This window comes from Anabrus simplex, chromosome 4 (genome assembly GCF_040414725.1).
Source record: "Anabrus simplex isolate iqAnaSimp1 chromosome 4, ASM4041472v1, whole genome shotgun sequence".
Lineage (NCBI taxonomy): Eukaryota > Metazoa > Arthropoda > Insecta > Orthoptera > Tettigoniidae > Anabrus > Anabrus simplex.
The window spans coordinates 430,920,132-430,943,346 of NC_090268.1; positions in this window are offsets into that span (position 1 = coordinate 430,920,132).

Sequence of the window (23,215 nt, forward strand, 5' to 3'; positions counted from 1 at the left end):
ACTTGAGTGGAGGGGGGGGTAAAAGTGACTGAAAATGGTGTTGAATTCTTCTAATTAGGCTACTGATATCTCAAAAATGAAAATATTACAGACGTGAAAATTGATATTTGCAATCTGCTTTAAAAGTAAAGAAACACGTATTCTCGGAAAATCCAATGAAGTGAGGGGGGGGGGGGAGTGAAAGAATTAAAAAATTATTTGACTTAATTTATGAGAATACATACATCTAATAAAAACTAAAGTTGTTACAGACGTGAAAATTCGTATTTGGATCTCCTTTAAAAACAAAGAAAAACGCGTTTTGGGGGGGAAACCATCTTGGAGGGCGGGAGTGTAAAGGAGTTGAATTCCTTTCATGAGGACACATAAATCAAAAACTGAAGAAGTTAGAGTCGTGATTATTGATATTTAGATGATCTTTTACTATTAAAGAAACAAGTATTTTTTGCGGGAAAATTCACTTAGGGGGGGGGGGAATAGTGTGAACTGAAGTGAAAAAAGTAAATTATTTTTATGGGGATACTTATATCTCAAAACTGAAGGTAATAGACGTGAACATTGGTGTTTGGAATCTCCCTTAAACATAAAGAAACAAGCCTTCTTTTAATTTGGGGGTGGGGGGGGGCTGGGTGGCGGTAAACAAACTTAACGGCGGTGCGGTGTAGAAGGAGGTGAGACCAATTGATATTACTGTTCTTAATGTGCTTATAAGGATCCTCCGTTGCTCTGGCGGCAGAGCGCCGGCCTCTCACAGCTGGGTTCCGTGGTTCAAATCCCGGTCACTCCATATGACATTTGTGCTGGACAAAACGGAGGCGGGACAGGTTTTTCTCCGGATACTCCGGTTTCCCTGTCATCAGCCACTCCAGCAACACATAATAATAGTAATAATAATAATAATAATAATATTCCGGACCGTCGTCAAATGTGCGGACCGCGCTGGAAACGGCTCTTTGGACGGGTAATGACTAAGAATGCAGTTCCGGCCGCGGGTTCAGTGCCGCCAAGGCGCCCAATATGACACCACGCCGGATCTCCTGAAGGATTTTATCCATATTAAAAATGATTATAGGAAAAGATGGCAAAGATTTACGGACCCAACTGACCGGGAGGAATACCTGAGCCTAGCCCGGGAAGTACGAAATCAATTGCTGGAAAGGAAGATTGATAAATGGGAGGAAACGTGCCGTAATCTAATAGAAAACGAGTCAGATCTGGAATTTTGGTGGGTTCTCGCAGAAAACGAGTCAGATATCGAATTTCGGCGGATTATATATCTAAAATAATAAGCATTCAATTATAAATTTCAGTATAATACCGTAGCGAAGCACGGGTATCTTGCTAGTCTACATATATAAAAGTAAGTCGGTCTGGAGCGACGTATATATAAATATTTAAAAATGAAAAAAAGACGTGAATTAATGAGGCACTTCCAGAAATCTCAGAAATTTGAAACTTGGTACGGGAGAAGCTGATGACCCCAGGATCCCTAGAAAAATCTAAAATTCTCAAAATTCGCTCAAGGGGGCACGCTGGGGGGCCTCAAATTTTGGACTCAGCGTAAGAACGCAATCGTATAATTTATCCAAAACGACAACCTATAGGTTTCGTGGGCTTAAAAAATTTTCGGGAATTTCCTAATTTTTATCTCCCGTCCCCCCAAATCAAGATGGCGGCACAACCTGCCAGACGAGGTAGAAAATTGAAATTTGGTGAAATTATAGCATACCATAGGACCACCTATTTATATTGCTAAATGTGGCCAGAAGTGCGTCTTATCGAACAATCCTTTTTTCGATTAGATGTTCTGTTTAGTAGCAGTTATTCTGTAAATGAAGGTAAACATCCATATACTTCCGTATGACGACTATATTCTTTCATTGACGTCGATTTGTAGCGATCTAGAAAGGGTTTGTCTGCCATTGTTATTAAATACTTTGCAAATCGATAGTGACTGTCAGGAGGACGTCTGCCATTGTATTCACTCCTCCCCACATTGACAGGCAGTAAGAATGGGGTCGTCCTCCATCTCCTGAGCCCTATTTTAATGCATAATTCGCTTCTCGGTTCGACCAGCAGAAGACAAGGGAGCGTGAATTTTTTTTCAAAACTCTTTTACCCGATCCTGTTTGTCAGTAGACAAGGGTGTCTTCCATTATAAGCAAATTTACCCATCTAAAATGTGACTGACGTTAGGCATAGTGGCCTGCTATTATAATGGAAACTCACCAACTCGGTGTGACTGGCAGTAAGCTGACTGGCATTAGAAAATGCGTCTGCCATTATAATGATATAAGAACGCAACTCACTTTTGACTGGCAGTAAGGAAGGTCCTTGCAAATATATTAAAAGTTCCTCAACTGTAATCTATCTGAAAGTAGGAAATGGGATCTGCCATTGCAATGAAACCTCCCCAAATCGATTTTGGCCTCACACTAGGCAATGGGGCCTGGCGTTAAATGAATATTACCAACTTCTTTGTGAACTGCAGTAGACAAGTGGACTTGCCATTATCATCGCAATCCCGCAAATCACACTTTCACTGGAAACAACGTCTGTGGATTTCACAATGTTGTTTCTCGGATAAAGCCAAGACACACCCAATTTAAAAATCTTATTCACTTCACGTGCAGTAATTTACTTCGATATCCGTATACAATGTAGAGTACCGTAGCGAAGCACGGGTACATTTGCTAGTTTTCTGATACTACTGGTACATAACACACTGGTTCGTAGTAGCATTCGATCTATTCTATCCCTACTCTGAGGCACTGATTGGAATGATCAAGGCGCGTATTTAACGGAATAATGGCAGAAAAGTGTTCACGGTTGTCTGCGGCCTGGTCATTCCAGCGCTGTAACTTTGGACTGTTAGATCGGCACCGTAGTACTGTTCGTTAAAAGTGAGGAAACTTGCGTTTTTCCATTTAATCGAGTAATTTATATGATAACATTGCTTTTAATCGCTACATTCATACTGAAGTTTTTGTAATGACCTATGTTGACTTTAGTTAGGAAAACCACAAAGTCAGTCTTTCTGAGGACCCCTAGCAAAGCACGGGTACATCAGCTAGTAGAGAAATACAGAGACTAAGAAGGAGGTGCAGACTGGAAAGAAATAGAGTTAGAAATGGCTGTGGAAGTAAGGAGAAATTGAAGGAACTTACTAGAAAATTGAATCTAGCAAAGAAGGCAGCTAAGGATAACATGATGCCAAGCATAATTGGCAGTCATACAAATTTTAGTGAAAAATGGACGGATATGTATAGGTATTTTAAGGCAGAAACAGGTTCCAAGAAGGACAGTCCAGAATAATGAATGAACAAGGGGAGTGTGTATGTGAGGATCTTCAAAAGGCAGAAGTATTCAGTCAGCAGTATGTAAATATTGTTGCTTACAAGGGTAATGTCCAGATAGAGAAGCTGACTAATGTTAAAGAAGAATTAAAATTTACATATGATAACAATGACATTTACAATAAGATACCAAATTTGAAAACTAGAAAAGCAGATGGAATTGATAAGATTTCTGGGGAAATACTACAGACAATGAGTTGGGATAGAGTACCATGTCTGAAGTACTTATTTGATTGTTGTTTGCATGAAGGAGCAATACCAAATGAATTTAGAGTTGTTATACTAGCCCCTTTGTATAAAGGAAAGGGTGATAGACATAAATTTGAAAATTATAGGCTTGTAAGTTTGATATGCATTGCATGTAAGATTAAGGAAGGCATTCTTTCTGATTATATTAGATATGTTTGCAAAATTAATAACTGGTTCGATAGAAGACAGTTCGGGTTTAGGAAAGGTTATTCCACTGAAACTCAACTTGTAGGATTCCAGCAAGATATAGCAGATATCTTGGATTCGGGAGGTCAAATAGACTGTGTCGCGATTGACCTGTCTAAAGCATTTGATAGTGTGGATCATGTGAGACTACTCACAAAAATAAGTGCAATTGGACTAGACAAAAGAGTGACTGAATGGGTTGCTATATTTCTAGAAAATAGATATCAGAGAATTAGAGTAGGCGAAACTTTATCTGACCCTGTAATTATTGAATTCCTCAAGGCAGTATTATTGGACCTTTATGTTTTCTTTTATATATAAATGATATGAGTAAAGAAGTGGAATCAGAGGTAAGGCTTTTTGCAGATGATGTTATTCTGTATAGAGTAAGAAATAAATTGCAAGGTTGTGGGTAATCACATAAATGTATATGTATGTTCAGTCTTCAGCCCTAAGGCTGGTTGGATCCTCAACAGCTCTGCCATCAGCTGTCATAGATGACCTAGGCATCACTGAAGAGGCGTACTAGGGAAAGGAGGAGTGAGTTAGTTTCTCGTTGCTTTCCTCACCGAGCCAGAAGTTGCTATTACATATCAGTCTGCCAACCCCACTGAAATTCATGCACCAACCGACCCTATGAGCAACATTTTCACACCATTCATAGCAGGGACTGGTTGCAGAAGGAATTGCATTACTAGCATCGCTCATACCTCAGTCACTTTCATATTGTCAAAGCCAAGGATAAGACAGAGACAGATCAATGAAAGTAACAAAATTGCTCTGGCCCATGCCAGAAGACACAGAAGATACTAGGTCCTGCCAGCAAATTGTAAATAATGGGTACAGATCTCTGCACATGGTTATGAGGGTTTTCTGAGGTTGTAGTAAATATGTAAAGGAGAGGACATACAAGTCTCTGGTAAGACCCCAACTAGAGTATGGTTCCAGTGTATGAGACCCTCACCGGGATTACTTGATTCAAGAACTGGAAAAAAATCCAATGAAAAGCAGCTCGATTTATTCTGGGTGATTTCCAACAAAATAGTAGCGTTACCAAAATGTTGCAAAGTTTGGGCTGGGAAGACTTGGGAGATAAAAGATGAGCTGCTCGTCTAAGTGGTATGTTCCGAGCTGTCAGTGGAGAGATGGCGTGGAATGACATTAGTAGACGAATAAGTTTGAGTGGTGTCTTTAAAAGTAGGAAAGATCACAATATGAAGATAAATTTGGAATTCAATAGGACAAATTGGGGCAAATATTCGTTTATAGGAGATTGGAACAACTTACCAAGGGAGATGTTCAATAAGTATCCAATTTCTTTGAATTAATTTTAGAAAAGGCTAGGCAAACAACAGGTAGGGAATCTGCCACCTGGGCGACTGTCCTAAATGCAGATCAGGATTTATTTATTTATTTATTTATTTATTTATTTATTTATTTATTTATTTATTATTTATTTATTTATTTATTTATTTATTTATTTATTTATTTATTTATTTATTTATTTATTTATTTATTTATTTATTTATTTATTTATTTATTTATTTATTTATTTATTTATTTGACCGTGGCTTTAATATTTTGTGAAATGGGAAACGTCGTAAAAAAGACATTCAGGGCTGGTGACTGGATTCGAACCCTGCATCCCCCGAATGCAAGCTGACTTCTACGGAACTCAAACCGCGTAGCCTCTCGCTCGATGTGTGGTATAAAGATATCTATTCCTTTTCATTTTTAACTTACAGCCTATTTTGGCATTCCGTTATCACTAAGGGTTGTGTTTACTTAAACACAAGTTAAAGCGTTCTAAAAACTATTGTTTCCAAGAAGAACTTGAAGGTCAAACGGACAATGAACTTTTGATGTACGTTAAGGTGACATAGAACGTATTATTCCGTCATTATTGGCACGTCGCAAGACAAAGTCAGCAATTGGAAGTTACTTTGACGAGTGTTAGTGCTCTTGAATACCCGAAAATGAACCCGACAATGGACTACCGACGTAGGAGACAGCTCTACAGTCCATCTTCAGTGTCTTAGCACATGACAAAATCAGCGTTATTGTCATCTTACCACCAGGGAGAACATCTGGTGTCCTGTATTCTAAACTCCAATGTAGATACCGCAGATCGCACTCTACAATTTACGCGAGTCGTATGGGAACTGTGACACAGAATCTGCCTATGTTAACTACTAATACGCTGGCAGAGAAAACCTATTTCTAAGGAGTGTGTTTGAAGTTATCAGCACTTCTTTTGGTTTTTCTTCTTCTCTTATCAATATATCTTCTTCCTCTTGCTGTGTTCCTTTACACGTTGATCAGTCCATGCTGTATTTAGTGGGGTGGGCTTTACAGAATTAAGATTCTGAATGTTATTCTATCTTGAATGGTTCCATCATTAATGCCAATTTCATTTAGATCTTTTAGCCAATTATTGTGATTTTTCATTGATAAGGCTTAGTTTAAAATGTTCTTTGTGAGCCCGTTATTATTCATTCTATATACTGTAAGCGACCGTAAAATTGTAATCGCCGCACTCTGATTGAATCTGTGATTTTTTCTGTAACTTGATAGATTTCAAGTAATTTCCTTTTCATCCAAATTCCATTTTCGCACTTTGGTCCTAAGATTTTCCTGGGGATTTTTTCTTTCTTCTTCTTCGATCACCTTTATTCGAGATCTGCCACCAATTATAACAGTTACAGATGCATAAAATGCTTTCGTATTAACTACTGTGTTATAATGTCGTAATTTTTTTTTACTGATATAGTTGTTCTATTGTATCTGTTCTAAGTCATTTTGTATGCTCATTGAAGTTCTACAATCATTTCGTTGTTTGCTTACTGATTTAACCCTGATGGTTCAATAATTTCACCCAGATACTTTAATTTGTCTGCTTGAGCAATATTTTCATATTTGGTGATTAACGGTTGACTGTTAAAACCTGATCCAGTCCCTTCCATATAGGTCTACTTCATCTTTTCATACAAAATCTTGTAGTCCTGTTTTGGCCGCTATTTCATTGAGTTTTCTACAGACTGGATTGCTTCCTGTCTGTTGTTGGCTAGGGTAGCAATGTCATCAGCAAATGCTAAGCAATTAAGGTGAATTTTGTTTTGGATACATCTACATAATATTTATACCTTTAGTTTCATTTCTCCATCTCCTAACCACCTTTTCCAGAACTAAATTAAACAGGAACTTTAAATAGGAACTTTAAATATCAGAACATTACTCAAAATTGAAGAACTGAAGCAAATGACAGATGTAAAGGACAAACATGACATTCAAATTATAGCATTACAAGAAACTCCATATGGAGAAAACCTATGTAGTTTTATTTATAAAAACAAGTTCGTATCAATATCTCTATAAAAAACAACCCCGTGGAAGAAGATCATATTGCTTTATATTACAAACCTCTTAATACAATTTAAAAACATATGAAAAATGTCGATATATTTAATAGTGATGGAGAATTACGATGGTATTTTGGCAGTCAGCCACCATTATTTAAGTTTCAGACCTTTCCGACACTTTAATTCGATTCTTGAAGTTCTCGATACATTAGGTCATGTTGCATTTCGTAAACCATCGGCTAAAACCCTCTGTGCATCCTCAGTTCCCACAAGAACAGGCTGCAATTTTTGATGGGAAAGGATCACAGGAAGAGATATTCAACCTCAGAAAAATAATTGAATTATCACGAGAATACTGCATCCTTGTCTTTAATTAGCTTTCTTGGATTATTAAGGAAAAAAACCTTGTTTGTGTTTCGTACAGCAGTGTATGTCATTTTCTAACAAGGATTGACGTTGCTTGACATGTTATCCCTCTTATAAAAGGCTTGTATTAAACGTTATTCGTAAGTAGTGAAAGGATTTTAAAGTGTTTAAAATGCAGCACCTTTCAGTTGGATTGCTACACCTTTTCCTTCTAGGAACCTTATTTTTGATATAAAGGCCAAAGGCAGGCATTTATAAAAGAGGAGGCACAAACTTCCCCTAATAATAATAATAATAATAATAATAATAATAATAATAATAATAATAACAATAATAATAATAATAATAATAATAATAATAATCGTATGGCCTCAGATACCGAGTGCAGACATTTCATTTTTACGCCACCTGGCTGTCTGCTTGTCAGTTTCGACGTTCCGTTTTACTCTAGGCCCACTAGATAGCAGACCAAGCAAAACGAAACTCTCTTGGGCGTATATGGCAGAGATTTAATTAATTTTGTCCGGTAAACACCAAATGTGCCACCAGAGATCTTTTACATGCCGACATCGTACGACATGGAGTATCGAATTGACTTTTTTCCGCCCTTCAAAAATCCGACTACCTCTGCCAGGTTTGAACCCGCTATCTTGTGATCCGGAGACCGACACTCTACCACTGATCCACAGAGGCCGCTTCAAACTTCCCCTAGTGCACCGTCTTTGCATTGTCCTACATAATAGGCTTGCAGTGGTGTCTCAACGGCGTAGGTACACTAGCGTCTTGAAAAGGTGTAGCATTCCAAGTGATGATGAGCCCGCTGCTACACCGGGGCGAAACGCTGGTAATTTCACATTGAAAAACCCTAAGGAGCTTAAATGATTTTAACATTTGCAGTCGATGAACTTTAATTATGGTTTCCTTCTAGGAATCTTTTTTTTTTTGTTATAAAATGTTATTTCATCAAGTCCGCCTCTGTGGTGTAGTGGTTAGCGTGATTAGCTGCCACCCCCGGAGGCCCGGGTTCGATTCCCGGCTCTGCCACGAAATTTGAAAAGTGGCACGAGGGCTGGAACGGGGTCCACTCAGCCTCGGGAGGTCAACTGAGTAGAGGTGGGTTCGATTCCCACCTCAGCCATCCTGGAAGTGGTTTTCCGTGGTTTCCCACTTCTCCTCCAGGCGAATGCCGGGATGGTACCTAACTTAAGGCCACGGCCGCTTCCTTCCCTCCTCCTTGCCCATCCCTTCCAATCTTCCCATCCCTCCACAAGGCCCCTGTTCAGCATAGCAGGTGAGGCCGCCTGGGCGAGGTACTGGTCATACTCCCCAGTTGTATCCCCCGACCAAGAGTCTGAAGCTCCAGGACACTGCCCTTGAGGCGGTAGAGGTGGGATCCCTCGCTAAGTCCGAGGGAAAAACCGAACCTGGAGGGTAAACAGATGATGATGATGATGATGATGATTTCATCAAAAGGCAACAATAGCCAAAAAAGGAAATAAAAAATTATAATTTATGGAAACCACCAGTAAATTCATATCCCAGCAAGAATGGCCAACCTGCAGCTGTGAATGAAATTAAAATTTAAACAATGATGCTGCAACAGTTTAAACTGAATTCAGTTAGTACTGGCATGAATTTAACGGTTTCACCCATCGACTGTGTACTCGCTTGTTGGCCATGTTATTGCTTTACCAGTCCGAACCATAACCTATTTTTCACAACACAAAATCATGCCGAAGGTTAAGAATAAGGAGAAGTTGTGTGCACTTTTGTGATGTTTGGAACATCACAGCATGTGATAAATTATTGAACTGTCTAATTAATTGATAAGATGTATATATTTATCACTGATAGGTCATTTTTAAATTAATATATATGGTTTTAATCGTCCATTTCACACCATCATTTCATTTCTTTGTATCGCGGCTATAACGTATTCTGAACGAACCACATATTGGGTAAAGTATTTCAACATCATTCATATTAATAGCTTACAGTAAATTTTCCAATAGCCGTTGTGAGGTGACCAGAGTCAGCAGGTTAATTTCAGCCCATTTCCAGGAAAAGTACGTCATCAAGGTTACGAGAGACCTTACCCTCTCCACCTCATGAAAAGACAGTTGATACATTATGAACGCCCACTTTTCGAACTTCGCTACCTGACGCTTTATCTCAGCGGGAAAGTTCAGCCTATGTGAATGGACGTAATGAAGCAACGTGAGGGATTCACAGCAATACATAGGAGAAGGGATGAGACCTCGAATCTTACTGGACCATGTGATATGGCTGATGGAAGGAGACTTTTGAACCTATATACGTCGAAGACAAGAGCTGGAGAGGACATTCTTATTCTCACTCTTAGACACTGAGACACTCTTGGAAGACACTCTTGGAAGACACTCTTACTACGATTCTACGTCTGCACATCGGAGAAGGTTTTAACTTAGTTCACTTCGCATCTGAGTAGTACCGTAGGATACTGCTCAAAAGTTACTCTCATTGGGACTTGTTATCTCAATGACGAGAGGTATAGTCAACGGGAGACCGGTTTTGACTAGTACAGGAAAGGAGAGCTTTTATTATGAATTTAGCTACGCTACTGTTCCGTAATACGGAAGAATACAAGTGTATTCTCTCCATGAACATAACCCATGGTGGTTTTGCATTTAAAATTAGGACTCATCACGACTTTATGTACAGTAGGAAGTGTTAAAGGCAGGAAAAGCAGAAGTAGGACTGGAATCCAACAACAGATGACGCAGCCGGTACGAGAGATCCACCCATCATCAGCTTTAAGATAACAGTCTACATATGGTAAGCTAAAGGCATAAGTTGCTGCAAGTCTTCGCGCAACAGTTCATTTTCTTAGAGTTAATTTCATTTAATTTTTCTTTTGCTTCCGTAAATTCATATTTCATTAATACGCCGTTACGTCACGTTTTTCACCCCAATAAATAGCTGTTTTAATTTGTATTTTATGAAATGATTATTAATGATCCTTAAATTCCAAGTTAGTGTACTTAATGGTTAGTGTCCCGTCACCCTACCCCTAGGAGTTTTTTGAGTCTGATGACGTATTATTATTATTATTATTATTATTATTATTATTATTATTATTATTAATTATCAACTATCGTTTTCAAGTCATAAGCTTGAAGGCTGGCGCCCATGGGATATTGTTTGTTGAGAAACAATGAAATATCATTTATTTATATTACTATTAAAGTGACCCGCCACGTTATAATACTGTCACACATCTGTGGGCTGAGTGGGTATGTCACACTTTCAGAAGAATTAACGGTGCAATTTAGTGAAATTGATGGCATCATTCTTCGATGTGCCGTCTGCGATCGATGACAAGCATCAATAAACAGAATAGGTCAGCACCACTAGTGAGCCGTATCCTACCGGCCCATAAGAATAATTAGAATATTATTTGACCCGATATGTAAAATTTATTCATAAAAGTTACAATCTAATATGTTAAAGCATCGTATCCCAAGATAGTTGATACCGGATGTTGAGCAAGACGGTGAATCGCTGGATATTGCTTCATATTTCCGTATGACCGTGAGAAAGGATAGCGTACCCAAGCGCTGGCAAGGATCGACACGTGTATTAGATGCTGACCAAGCAATATACTTCAGCCAATGGAAACTTAAGGATTTGGCAAACCTGGAGGCCACACCGCGCCAAATCTTAATTCCAGGATGACCAACGTGCTCTGTGGATAATGTCAGTTTCTGTAGGTAATCGGTTTTCCACAGTTTCAGAAGTCAGATATATTTGGAAATGTATTATAAAAATTGGTGGAAGAGATTTGCTAGTGTTTGAGCTGTGTTTTGTAAATATATCACAATAAGTATTGTGTCATCATATATGACGAACTCTCTGATTGGTGGTTGGTTCAGACACCCGGGAACCCCAACATTATTGGCGTCACCGAAGCCTCCTTAGTAACCCTTAGCTCTGGAGAGCGTCATTCCGTGGTAAAGATTTGAACAGTGCGGATGTACTAATTCCGTCACTCTGTGGTAAAGATTAGAACAGTGCGGATGCATTAACTATGCGACTGGTGATCGTGATTAACGTGGTGTTATTCCAGCAATAGTAACTGGTTCTTATTGATACTTTAAATTGTGCAGTCGCAATATTTTACTGTACTAGAGTAAATGAAATAGTATAATTTTGGCAGAGTTTACTTTCAATCGATAAATACGGTGTTTAGTGACCACTGAGTAACAAGTGTAGTGGAAACGTGCTATTGTTTCACTATTCCGCGACGGGCGCGATCCGCGTGGAACTTCCGTACCGAACCGTGGGCTGCTTTAAAAACTGTATTTTTACCCTTTAAGTGAAGTGTGTAATATATATGTGAATCAGTGTGTTTAGTTGATCTGGTAAAGAGAAAGGGTATTTCGGTTCGCAGCTTTAAGCAGCGAAGAGATTATCAACTATAGTCTTCTGTGTTCCAGTGAATTATTTTCCAGCAAGATAACGGATACGCCTGCTGAGGAAGGAAGTGCATTCCCACATGTTGATGCTGTGATTAACATGGTGTAGATCCATAAAGCAGTGGGGATGTAAGCTGCTATCCTGGTTTCCCGAGAGTCATGTAAAATACAGTAAGGCGCATGTAATATTTATGGCATGATATGTAAGTTATGTTAAGGTACTAGGGCAGTGTAGATAGAATTTTTATTTTCATGTAAAGTAAGCCTGACGGCATGTCTTTGTTTAATTTTGTTATTATGATAGATTCGGATACGAGAATAATGCATGTTTATTTCATTTTTATTTTGCTTTATGAGTAGATGTTTGGGAAAATGAGGGATTGATAGGTTCAGTTTTTGTTTATTTGTGTATGTTATTTAGCGTGGGATATTCCGAGTTTTCCTTATATGTATGCTAGAAGGGCTAGATCGACAGGTTCATTTTTATATTACGTCAAACACGTATTAATTCATTTTATTTCGGTTATTCAGAGAGACATGTATAGTTATTTTGCATGATGCATGGTTTTACAGAAGCTGCCAGAAGGAGCTGCAGAACGTCGTTGTTAAAATAAGATCTTTGAAGTTAAGTTGGATTCTGTTTGCCTGATGGTCTGCCAAGGACTTGAACTGTGTCTCATTATGTGGAAAGGCCAGTGGGATTCATGAGGAATAATGAGATAATAATTGCATGCTGAATTATAATGTATTGGTGCAGGCTGATTGTGTGCCTGGCCAGATAAAGAGTATTGTGCAGATGTGTGTGCCTACCTACTGTCTTCTGAGTGTATATTGTGATCAGAATGGACAGTGTGAATTCCAGACTATTGAGTCTGAAGTTGTTAAATGGCCCAAGCATGCTAAGAAGGAATAAATATACGTGAGTTTCCGTGTAGTTGATGAAAGGCGTTATCTCATGGCAAGCTGATTCCTGGCCTGTGTTTATTTGTATGTGCGAAGGAGACAGTATTTCCTTGTGGCGGCCTCGGGAGACAAAATCCAATCTTTAGCATAGTGGAGTTCAACATTTCTTTACAGCCCGTAATCTACCCGGAAGTACATGACGGATGACCGCGCTGTTGAGCGCTCAAACGCAGCAGAAGGAGGCAATGTTGCCCATTGCTTTCTTCATGATATCAAGGGTTATTTATATGTTTTTCCCTTACAGGATGATGTTTTACATTATTATTTGTGATTGTATACCTTGTCTCGTTGTTTTTATAGGAAATAGCCCGAGTGCTAAAGTATTGTTGGTTTATCTAGTTCTGTCTAGATCTTTTGCTGTGAACCGGGATTCACATTAGAATCAGTGCAGTATTTAAGATTTTACTCGATATATATATATATATATATATGTGTTTAGTTTGATTATTTTGAATTGTTGTAAATACAGTGTAGGATTTGCCCCTAGTATTTTGCCTAACTTACATAGCGTCCATTGCGTCTTAATTATTTTTCTTTTCGTAGTAATTTTTTTATATAATGTAACTTTTATTTAATTGTAATTTCGGCGACTCTCGGGATTAACTTATTTTTGAAACCGTATCGTTGGGATGCGATAGTGTGAAAGTCCATACCGAAATTCCACATGGCAGTGTTTGCGTACACTTGTTGCCATACAATATAAATATTGGACTATAAGAAGAAACTCAGTCTTGATTTATATAAATGTTTGTTGAACTTGTTCTTTCTAATGTCAAATTTGTATAATCATTCAATTAACGTTTTCAATTTCGACTTATTTAAATACTTTGAGTTTTTTTTTTACAAATTATTATTTTTCTTGATTTAATTATTTTCGTGTGAAATGATCGGGGATATTTATTAATAAATCCATCTTACCCCCTATGATAGTTTCTCATTCGTGTTATACCTCCATTTCCTGTCATTGATTGCTATTTTAGAGTAGAACTTCGACTTTTTATCCTGACCCAACTGACAACCAACCCACACTCTGCCCAACCCTGAGTTAGTCGGATGTTCATAAAGGAATGGAGGCATCGTCCTAGGGGGTATTTACCCCTGGGTACGGTACACTAGAGCAAACATCTAAAGAACATTGAACTGCGCAACTCGAAACCTAAACAAACTACTCTGATACACGCCTTCGCTTCAGTTACCGGAAAGCAGCAATCATTGCACGAGTAGGGTAATGACCACAAAGGAAAATGGAAAAAGATGTATTCATATATTAGGAATCAAAAAGGAAAAGGAATCCAAATTCCTACAATGGTGGGAGAAGGGGGTAAACACTATTCAACAGATACTGAGAAAGCAAATCTATTTAGTAGGGAATTCAGAGATTCAGTAGAAGATTGTCAGGAGTTGGAAACAGTAACAGAAGATAGAGAGGGAGAGACACATAGGGAAACAAGAAGCTTCTCATTCACAAATGAAGATATTTTCAGAGAAATCCAGCTGCTTCAGCAAGGAAAATCAGCAAGAAGTGATCAAATTACTGGGGAGGTATTAAAGACAATGGGGTGGTACATAGTGCCTTATTTAAAATTTCTCTTTGACTATGTCATAAATAATAGTGTAATAACAAAAGAATGGAAGGAATATATAATAATACCAATTTATAAAGGAAAGGGTGATAAAAGGAAACCAGAGAACTACAGGCCATTCAGCCTGACCAGTATAGTTTGTAAAATACTGGAGAGTTTAATAGCAAAGTACATCAGAGGGATATGTGATGATAAAAATTGGTTCATGAGGAGCCAGTATGGATTTAGAAAGAAATTTTCTCGTGATGCACAACTGGTGGGATTTCAGCAGGACATATCAGATCAGTTGGATTCAGGAGGCCAGTTAGATTGCATAGCCATAGATCTTTCCAAAGCCTTTGATAGAGTGGAACATGGAATATTATTAAAGAAATTGGAGGGAATAGGATTGGACGTAAGGGTTATACGTTGGATAAGAACATTTCTAAACTCAATGGTTCAGAAAGTCAAAGTAGGAAATAATATATCACAGGAAGGGAAAGTTTGGAAGGGAATCGCACAGGGTAGTATAATCGGTCCGTTACTTTTCTTAATATACACAAATGATTTAGGGAACAATATAACATCAAAAATAAGATTGTATGCAGATGATATAATTGTTTATAGGGAAATTAATAACATTGAGGATTGTTCAGAATTACAAAGGGACCTTGAAAATATCCAACAGTGGGTTGAAGAAAATAATATGAAGGTTAATGGAGGCAAATCAACTGTTACAACATTTACAAACAGGAGCTTTAAAACTGAATTTGAATATACTTTGGATGAGGTAGTTATCCCATAAGATGGCAAGTGCAAATACTTAGGTGTGAGATTTGAAAGTAATTTGTACTGGAAGGGTCATGTTGACGACATTGTTGGGAAAGCATACAGATCGTTATATGTCATAATGAGGCTTCTTTAAGGATGCAACAAAGAATTAAAGGAAAATAGTTACTTAAGTATGGTTCGTCCATTATTGGAATATGCAAACAGTGTTTGGGATCCTCACGAAGAATACCTAATAAAAGAAATAGATAGTGTGCAGAGGAAAGCAGCAAGATTTGTAACAGGGGATTTTAGGAAAAACACTAGTGTATCAGAAATGTTAGAGGAACTTGGGTGGGAAACTTTAAGTAAGAGAAGGGAGAAAACTAGACTTATAGGATTATATAGAGCTTATACGGGAGAAGAAGCATGGGGAGAGATCCGTGAGAGGCTTCAGTTTGAAAATAATTATATTGGCAGAACTGACCACAAGTATAAAATTAGAAGGAAGTTTAGCAGAAGCGACTGGGGTAAATTTTCATTCATTGGGAAGGGCGTGAAAGAGTGGAACAGTTTACCAGGGGTAGTGTTTGATCCTTTTCCAAAATCTGTACAGGTATTCAAGAAGAGAATAAACAGCAACCGGGAAAATAAATGAAATGTTAGAGGGCATTCGACCAGTGCAGGCTATTGCAAATAAAAAATGTGTGTTAAAAAAATTCCATCCCCTGGTCCATGGAGTTTGGACAGCCAAAGTAGGGGACTGCCTGTAGGGGTGAAGTACAGTGGGGACTTCGAGGGCCCTGGGACCGCTACGGTAGCTGTGAAGGCCCTTCAGGAACTCTGAAAAGTGGTGGCAAAAGGGGCTCTGGTTTAGGCGCAGCACGTCGTTATGCTACTTAGGTTCCAAAATGGGTAAAAATAAAATAAAAATAAATGTAATGTAAATTTTAATCTTATACCAGTTGCATAGTATTGTTTGAAGTAATTCCACATACTGTATATGAGTTGACTATGTTTGTAAGTATAGGAGATGTTATAAGTAGAATTTTGTAAACAATATAAATTTATTAAGGATGATCTGTTTGTTTAATAGAAAAAATTGTTAGCATAAATTGTATATTATTGTATTCTAGAAAAAAATTCTTCTCTTGTTAATATAAAATTTAGTGCTTGACAATAATGTATTTTAGTGTACCATTTGCCAACAAGGTAGACACCTCATTTGCAAATAAAGAGACTTTGATTTGATTTGATTTTGAGTTCAGTGCGGTTTTTTTTCAATTTGCTTTACGTTGCACCAACACAGATAGGTATTATGGCGACGATGGGGTAGCAAAGGCCTAGGAGTTGGAAGGAAGCAGCCGTGGCCTTAATTAAGGTACAGCCCCAGCATTTGCATGGTGTGAAAATGGGAAACCACTGAAAACCATCTTCCGGGCTGCTGACCCACAATCTCCCGGATGCAAGCTCACAGCTGCGCGGCAGTGTGGATCTTGCCATGGCATTAATCCAGTCAGGAATTCCAGTCAACAAGTTAAACAATTCTGCATTTAAATCATTCCTTGTGAAGTACATGCAAAGGTCATTAGCGGATGAGAGCACAATGAGAATAAACTACAAACAGCTAATTAATGAGAACGTTTTAGAGAAATTAGAAAAGGCAGTCGGCAAATATGAAGTGGAATTCACTTTAAATGAAACTACTGATTACCTGCAAAGATATATTTTGACTATATTTGTATTTCCATTACCTGATGAATGGATGAAACGTTTGCTTTTTAAAATGTACAAGGTCGAGAAGGCAAATGCCTGCACAATAATGCATTCATTCAATGACTCATGTATGAACCTGTGGCCAGGGGGAATACAATACGAAAAATTTAGGCTTGTGGTGACTGATCAAGCACGCTACATGCTTTCAGCTTTCCAATAACTGAAGAGCATGAACCCAACGTGGGTCATATGCCGTGTATTGCTCATGGACTACATCGTGTTTGTGAAAATTTCAGGGATAATTACAGCAGGGTGAATGACTTCATTACTGCTGTGAAGAAAATTCTCGTAAAGGCTCCCAGTCGTCCGGTTTTGTACCGAGAAGTGGCCGGACTCCACCTTCCAGAGTTTCCTGTCACCACAAGGTGGGGTAAATGCACAAGATGCGCAGTCTTCTTGGGCGAAAACTTTGATAAAATCAAATGTTTGACATGTGCCCTAGACTCAACGGACGCAGCAACCATCAAGCAAAAAAGCAAAGCAATGTCACCTCCGTACAGGCCATGAAGGCCCCTGGTGGGGTGGAAGGTAAAGGCCTCCACTATCCGTAACCTCGAGACTTGGAGGGGTAGAGTGGTTAGCTCTACGCCCGGCCACCTTTGCCCCAAGGAATTAACCTAGTACTCATTTTTGGTGTAGGCTGGGTGAACCTCAGGGCCATGTGCACCTCCAGAAGTGGAAAACTTGTTTCTTAAATATTACGACTTCCTGGCGGGGAATCGAACCCACGTTCTTCCGGGTAAACCGAGCGCTCCTTTACCGCCGCGGCCTGGCAGCCCCTAGCCATCAAGCAGGTCCAACAATTACTAAAAACAAATACCTAGAGTTGAAACTGTTTGCAGTGCATGGCTACAAGTATTTTCCTGATATGATTCAGAGTTTGGAGAATTCAATTTGAAGAACGACGGGCTGAGTGGCTCAGACGATTGAGGCGCTGGCCTTCTGGCCCCAACTTGGCAGGTATGATCCTGGCTCAGTCCGGTGATATTTGAAGGTGTTCAAATACGTCAGCCTCGTGTCGATAGATTTACTGAAAGTTAAGAATTCTTGCGGGGCTAAATTCCGGCACCTCGGCATCTTCGAAAACCGTAAAGGTAGTTAGTGGGATGTAAAGCAAACAACATTATTATTATTATTATTATTATTATTATTATTATTATTATTATTATTATTATTATTATTATTATTATTATTATTATTATTATTATTATTATTATTATTATTATTATTATTATTATTATTAAGAAGGAAGCCATACTTCCCCGTGTCGACTTAGTCACTTTGACTAAACTCCTTTTACAAGGGCTGACAAGATATGCTCTATTGGTTTCGTTAGATTTCAAGTGGAGTTGCTCTTTATATAAAGATCTACTGAGCTCAAAGCGCCAGCGACTTACTGTCAAAAATATTGAAATGTTGTATGTAATCCAATATATCAAGTTCATTAATTATTCGAACCATGTAAAGGGATAAGGAAAGCTTATGTAGCTAGTTTCAAATCAATCACAATCACTACTGATCTGCATTTAGGGCAGTCACTCAGGTGGTAAATTCTCTATCTGTTGTTTTCCTAGCCTTTTCTTAAATGATTGCAAATAAATTGGAAATTTATTGAACATCTCCCTTGGTAAGTTATTCCAATCACTAGCTCCTCTTCCTATAAACGAATATTTGCCCCAATTCGTCCTCTTGAATTCCAACTTTATCTTCATACATATTGTGATCTTTCCTACTTTTAAAGACACAACTCAAACTTATTCGTCTACTAATGTCATTCCACTCCATTTCTCCACTGATAACTCGGAACATACCGCTTAGTCGAGCAGCCCATCTCCTTTCTCCCAAGTGTTCCCAGCCCAAACTTTGCAACATTTTTGTAACGCTACTCTTTTGTCGGAAATCACCCAGAATAAATCGAGCTGCTTTCTTTGGATTTTTCCAGTTCTTGAATCCTGGTGAGGGTCCCATACACTGGAACCATACTCTAGTTGGGGTCTTACCAGAGACTTATATGCCCTCTCCTTTACATCATTACTACTACCCCTAAATACCCTCATAACCATCTGCTTGTACCCTTTAATTATAACCCCATTCATCCGGTTATCCCGATGAAGATTTCTCCTTATATTAACACCTAGGTACTTACGATGACTCCCAAAAGGAACTTTTTCTCCATCAACGCAGTAATTACAAGTGAGAGGAGGACTTTACCTATTTGTGAAACTCGCAACCTGACTTTTAACACTGTTTACCATCATACCATAGCCCACTGTCCATCTCACAACATTATCGAGGTCATTTCGCAGTTGCTCACAATAATAACTTTAATAACTTGATTTCATAAACACCATTCATGCACCTTCATGTATGAATTTTCAGAGCCCTTTTCCCCCCTTTTGTGACCATACTTTCCACCTTAAAATCCTTTGCCTATTTGTAAGCAAGAGAGCGCGCCAAATTTTCTAAAATCTTTGAAGTGAAGAAAGCTGTGCGAAAGGGTGAAACCTATCACCATAGTAATTATAACATCTGTCCGCTATTGTAAATGCGTCACCGAAAACCGTGGTGGAACGTAAAATTAATAAAATTACTATTAATAATGTTTCTGGTTTTATGATCCATTAACTACTCCTACGCCGAGACGCGGGAAATTTGCCCCACAAAAGTTGTTTCACGCGCCGGTAAATCTTCCGAAACGAGGCTGACGTATTTGAGCACCTTCAGATACTACCGGACTGAGCCAGGATCGAACCTACCAAGGTGAGCTCAGATGACCAGCGCTCTACCACCTGAGCTACTCAAGCCAGTGTTATTATTATTATTATTATTATTATTATTATTATTATTATTATTATTATTATTATTATTATTATTATTATTATTATTATTATTATTATTATTATTATTATTATTATTATTATTATTATTGTACCGGGCGGTACACCTCCACTCCCCTAATTTAAAATTTGCGCCAATTGAAACTCCTCTGCTGGAGGAAGTCTGAACTTTATCTACGGAATTAATTTTCAAGTTTCTCTGAAGATGTCTCTACTGGGAAATGTTGTAGTTTCTGAACTGGGTCGTTTTCGACGCATTTTTGTTTCCCTATTGTAAGAAGTGTGAACTTTCTCTTCTAGAGGACACTACTGAAGATCAACAATAGTGCACCCTGGTGCGAAGTGAAAGAACTGGGTTTTTTTGGAGAAAATTTTTATTTCAAAAGTTTGTTTCTTGTTAAATTTCTTTCTGTTATTGTTTAAGTTGGCTGTATACCCCTTTCTTTCCCCTTCTTTTGTATTTAGCCAATCCCGAATTTTTAAAATTAATTTCTAACCAATCAGGTGTATCTTCTCCAAAGGGGATATGTTGCTGTACCCTAGCCAATAAAGTGATTGTGGGCGGGTGTTTTCTTACCTGAAACGCCTCGAACTTTCCGCGAGAGTATATAAACTGCTGATTTTAGGGTCTCTGCGCCACTTCAGTACCATCTTTCAGTGTGTAAAGTACATAGCAGGGGGCGGGAAGCGCCTCTTTCTTCGGGCAGCTGTTCAACAACCAGGTAATGGCCAGTTAATAACTTCTTTTCTTGCTAGCTCAGCAGTTTAACTCTCGGGGCGGGTCCGAAGCTTTTCCACCATGTAACTTCCCTAAAATGTAAAGATACCTTGTATTTATTCTCTTTCAAGCTTTATATTGGGATAGAGAGTGCTTAACCCTCTCGAGCTCCCACTCATATGGTTTTGAGGTGAACTTATTTTTCATAACCGATTCTTCCTTAACGTAATGTAAATTGTTTCCTTCCTAAGTCACCTCTTTAGTATGGGATTAGCCCTAGCATTAGCGGCCTAGTGCCAAGTAGGTTTTAAACAAGGTATTAGGAATGCGGTTCGCCTCCTCTCAAATTGTTATTTTAGAGGTCACGTAATTAATCCTTTTCTCACTTAATAGACCTCAGTAGGTTGGGTATTTTACCCCTGTGTTTACGTCCTTAGAGGACAGCTTGAAGGTGAAGTTTGGTGTGGCCTTTGAGAGGCTTAAAGTTTGAGAGCGAGTGGCTCTTTCTTGAAAATTGAGTGTTGTATGCCTCGAGGAGACTTTTCTGTGTAATTTGGAGCAAGTGCTCCTGAGCATGAATGGGGTTTTCTGCCCCTCTGTTAAAACTTATTTTGGAGTAAGGTTGGGCTGATTGCCCAAGAATTGTGAAGTTGGGGCGCGAAGCCCAAATCCGGTAAATATTGTACCTATACTTTTGTTGCCTTGCTACTCTGTACCTGCCATGCTTGTTATTTCTTAATTTTGAAAGGAAAATATAACCTTGTTAAATTTTACATTAACTTTAATTTCGTAGTTTGAGACCCGTTCAAGCCCGCACCTTCTTTCACCTCTACCTACCGCAAAAATACGGTAACAAGTGGTAGCAGAGCGTGGTTTAATGGGTCTCAATTTAGCCCCTTTTGATGGCTAAACATTGTTTTGTTCCGAACTCTAACAATTTTCTCAGTTGCTGGAATTTTCTGATTTTTTCCAAATTGTTCTGTCATCATGCCCGGCCCTCGCGATGTTCTCCATCTTAACTATTTGCGCAAGGAGGAGTTAATCTATGAATTAACTATTAGAAATGTGCAATCTGGAGGCACGGTTGCGGTAGACACAAACAAGCTTAGAGAGTCCCTTGATTTGCCCATTTCCATCCCCACTTTGGGAGAGAAAGAAATTGACGACTCTCTTTCCACGATCACCGAGAATACTACTGGGCTAGCATCGGTAGTTAGTTTTTTTGATGAAAATGATCCTTCTCCTAATCAAATTAAGCGTGTGCAAGCCAGGCTATATCATTTTTCAAATAGAGTTAACGATCTGTTGTCTCTGAAGTTGAATGACGTTCAGAGGAAGGAAGCGAGTATGTTGCTTGAAAATATTTCTGAATTATCCAGTAAGGTTACCCAATTGTTAACTGGGGAAGTTCCTCCCAAAACTGATCAACCCACTACGGTGGATGGAGGTAGTGAGGAAGAGCCTCCTAAGGGAGACGTTAATAGGAAAACCGTTGCGGCTCAAACAACCTCTGCCCCATTGGACAACGAGTCTGAACGCCGTACATCGTTGAATAAAGTACGTTCTGAATTAACTTCTTTGCCACTGAAACCTTTACCTACTATGTCACCTGGGTTCAGCAGCTTGCCTCATCCATTGGCAATGTTGCTCAGAGGTATCTCGAACTTTTCGGTTAATACTACCAGTGAAGTTATTTCTTTCTTAAGGTTTTTAGTTGAATTTCAGGATCATGCCCTTGTTTTTTCTCTTTCTCCATGTCAAATTTTGCAAATTATCTATCCTTATGCAATTGGTATTCTCTCTGACAAAATAGTAAGAGCCATAGCTGAACAGTCATCTATTGAAGATTTTCATGCACACTTGCTTGCAAATTTTATTCCTGCCCGCGCGAGGTCATCTCTGATTCAGAAGTGCTATTATCGAGTACAGAGATTGGATGAAAATCTGGCTGATTTCATACAAGACATTAAGTTTTATACTAGGGTGTTTGCTCTTCACTTCCCTGAGGATCAGATTGTACAAGCTATAGTGGAAGGCATTTCACCATCCTATAGGTCATATTTGTGTTTCGCGGCGTGCCCGCAAACCATCTCTGAACTTGAAGCATTGGCCGTCTCAGCGGAAGGAGTTAGATACGCCGATTCCTTGCGTGTCGCGAAAGAACCCCCGCCTTCTTTTAGTAATACTCGGCCTCCACCTCGCCGATCAGTCACACCCCGTAAATGTTACGCTTGCGGGTCGCCTGACCATCTTCGGAACAAGTGTCCATTGATCAAATCTAGTAGGGCAAATAATGGGGCTGGTTCATCACAAGGCTGTTTTAAATGTGGGGCTTTCTCACATATCGCCAAAAATTGCCCAAATTCAAATAGCACCCCCTCCCGCTCAACTTCTGGTGCAAATTCCACCAATGCCAATAATAAAAAATAACTAGTGGTTTCGGCTGAGTCGACTAATCCATCTTTCCGAGGCTCAGCCCCTGGTAAACAGATCGAAAATTCAGGGAACGTTCAATCTGCAAATCCATCTTTTGAATGCCCCAAAGAGTGTCTTAGGATCGCGGCGGATTCCCCCGCACCTGTTCCTTTTCTTAAGATTGAGTTAAATAACGAGCCTATAAC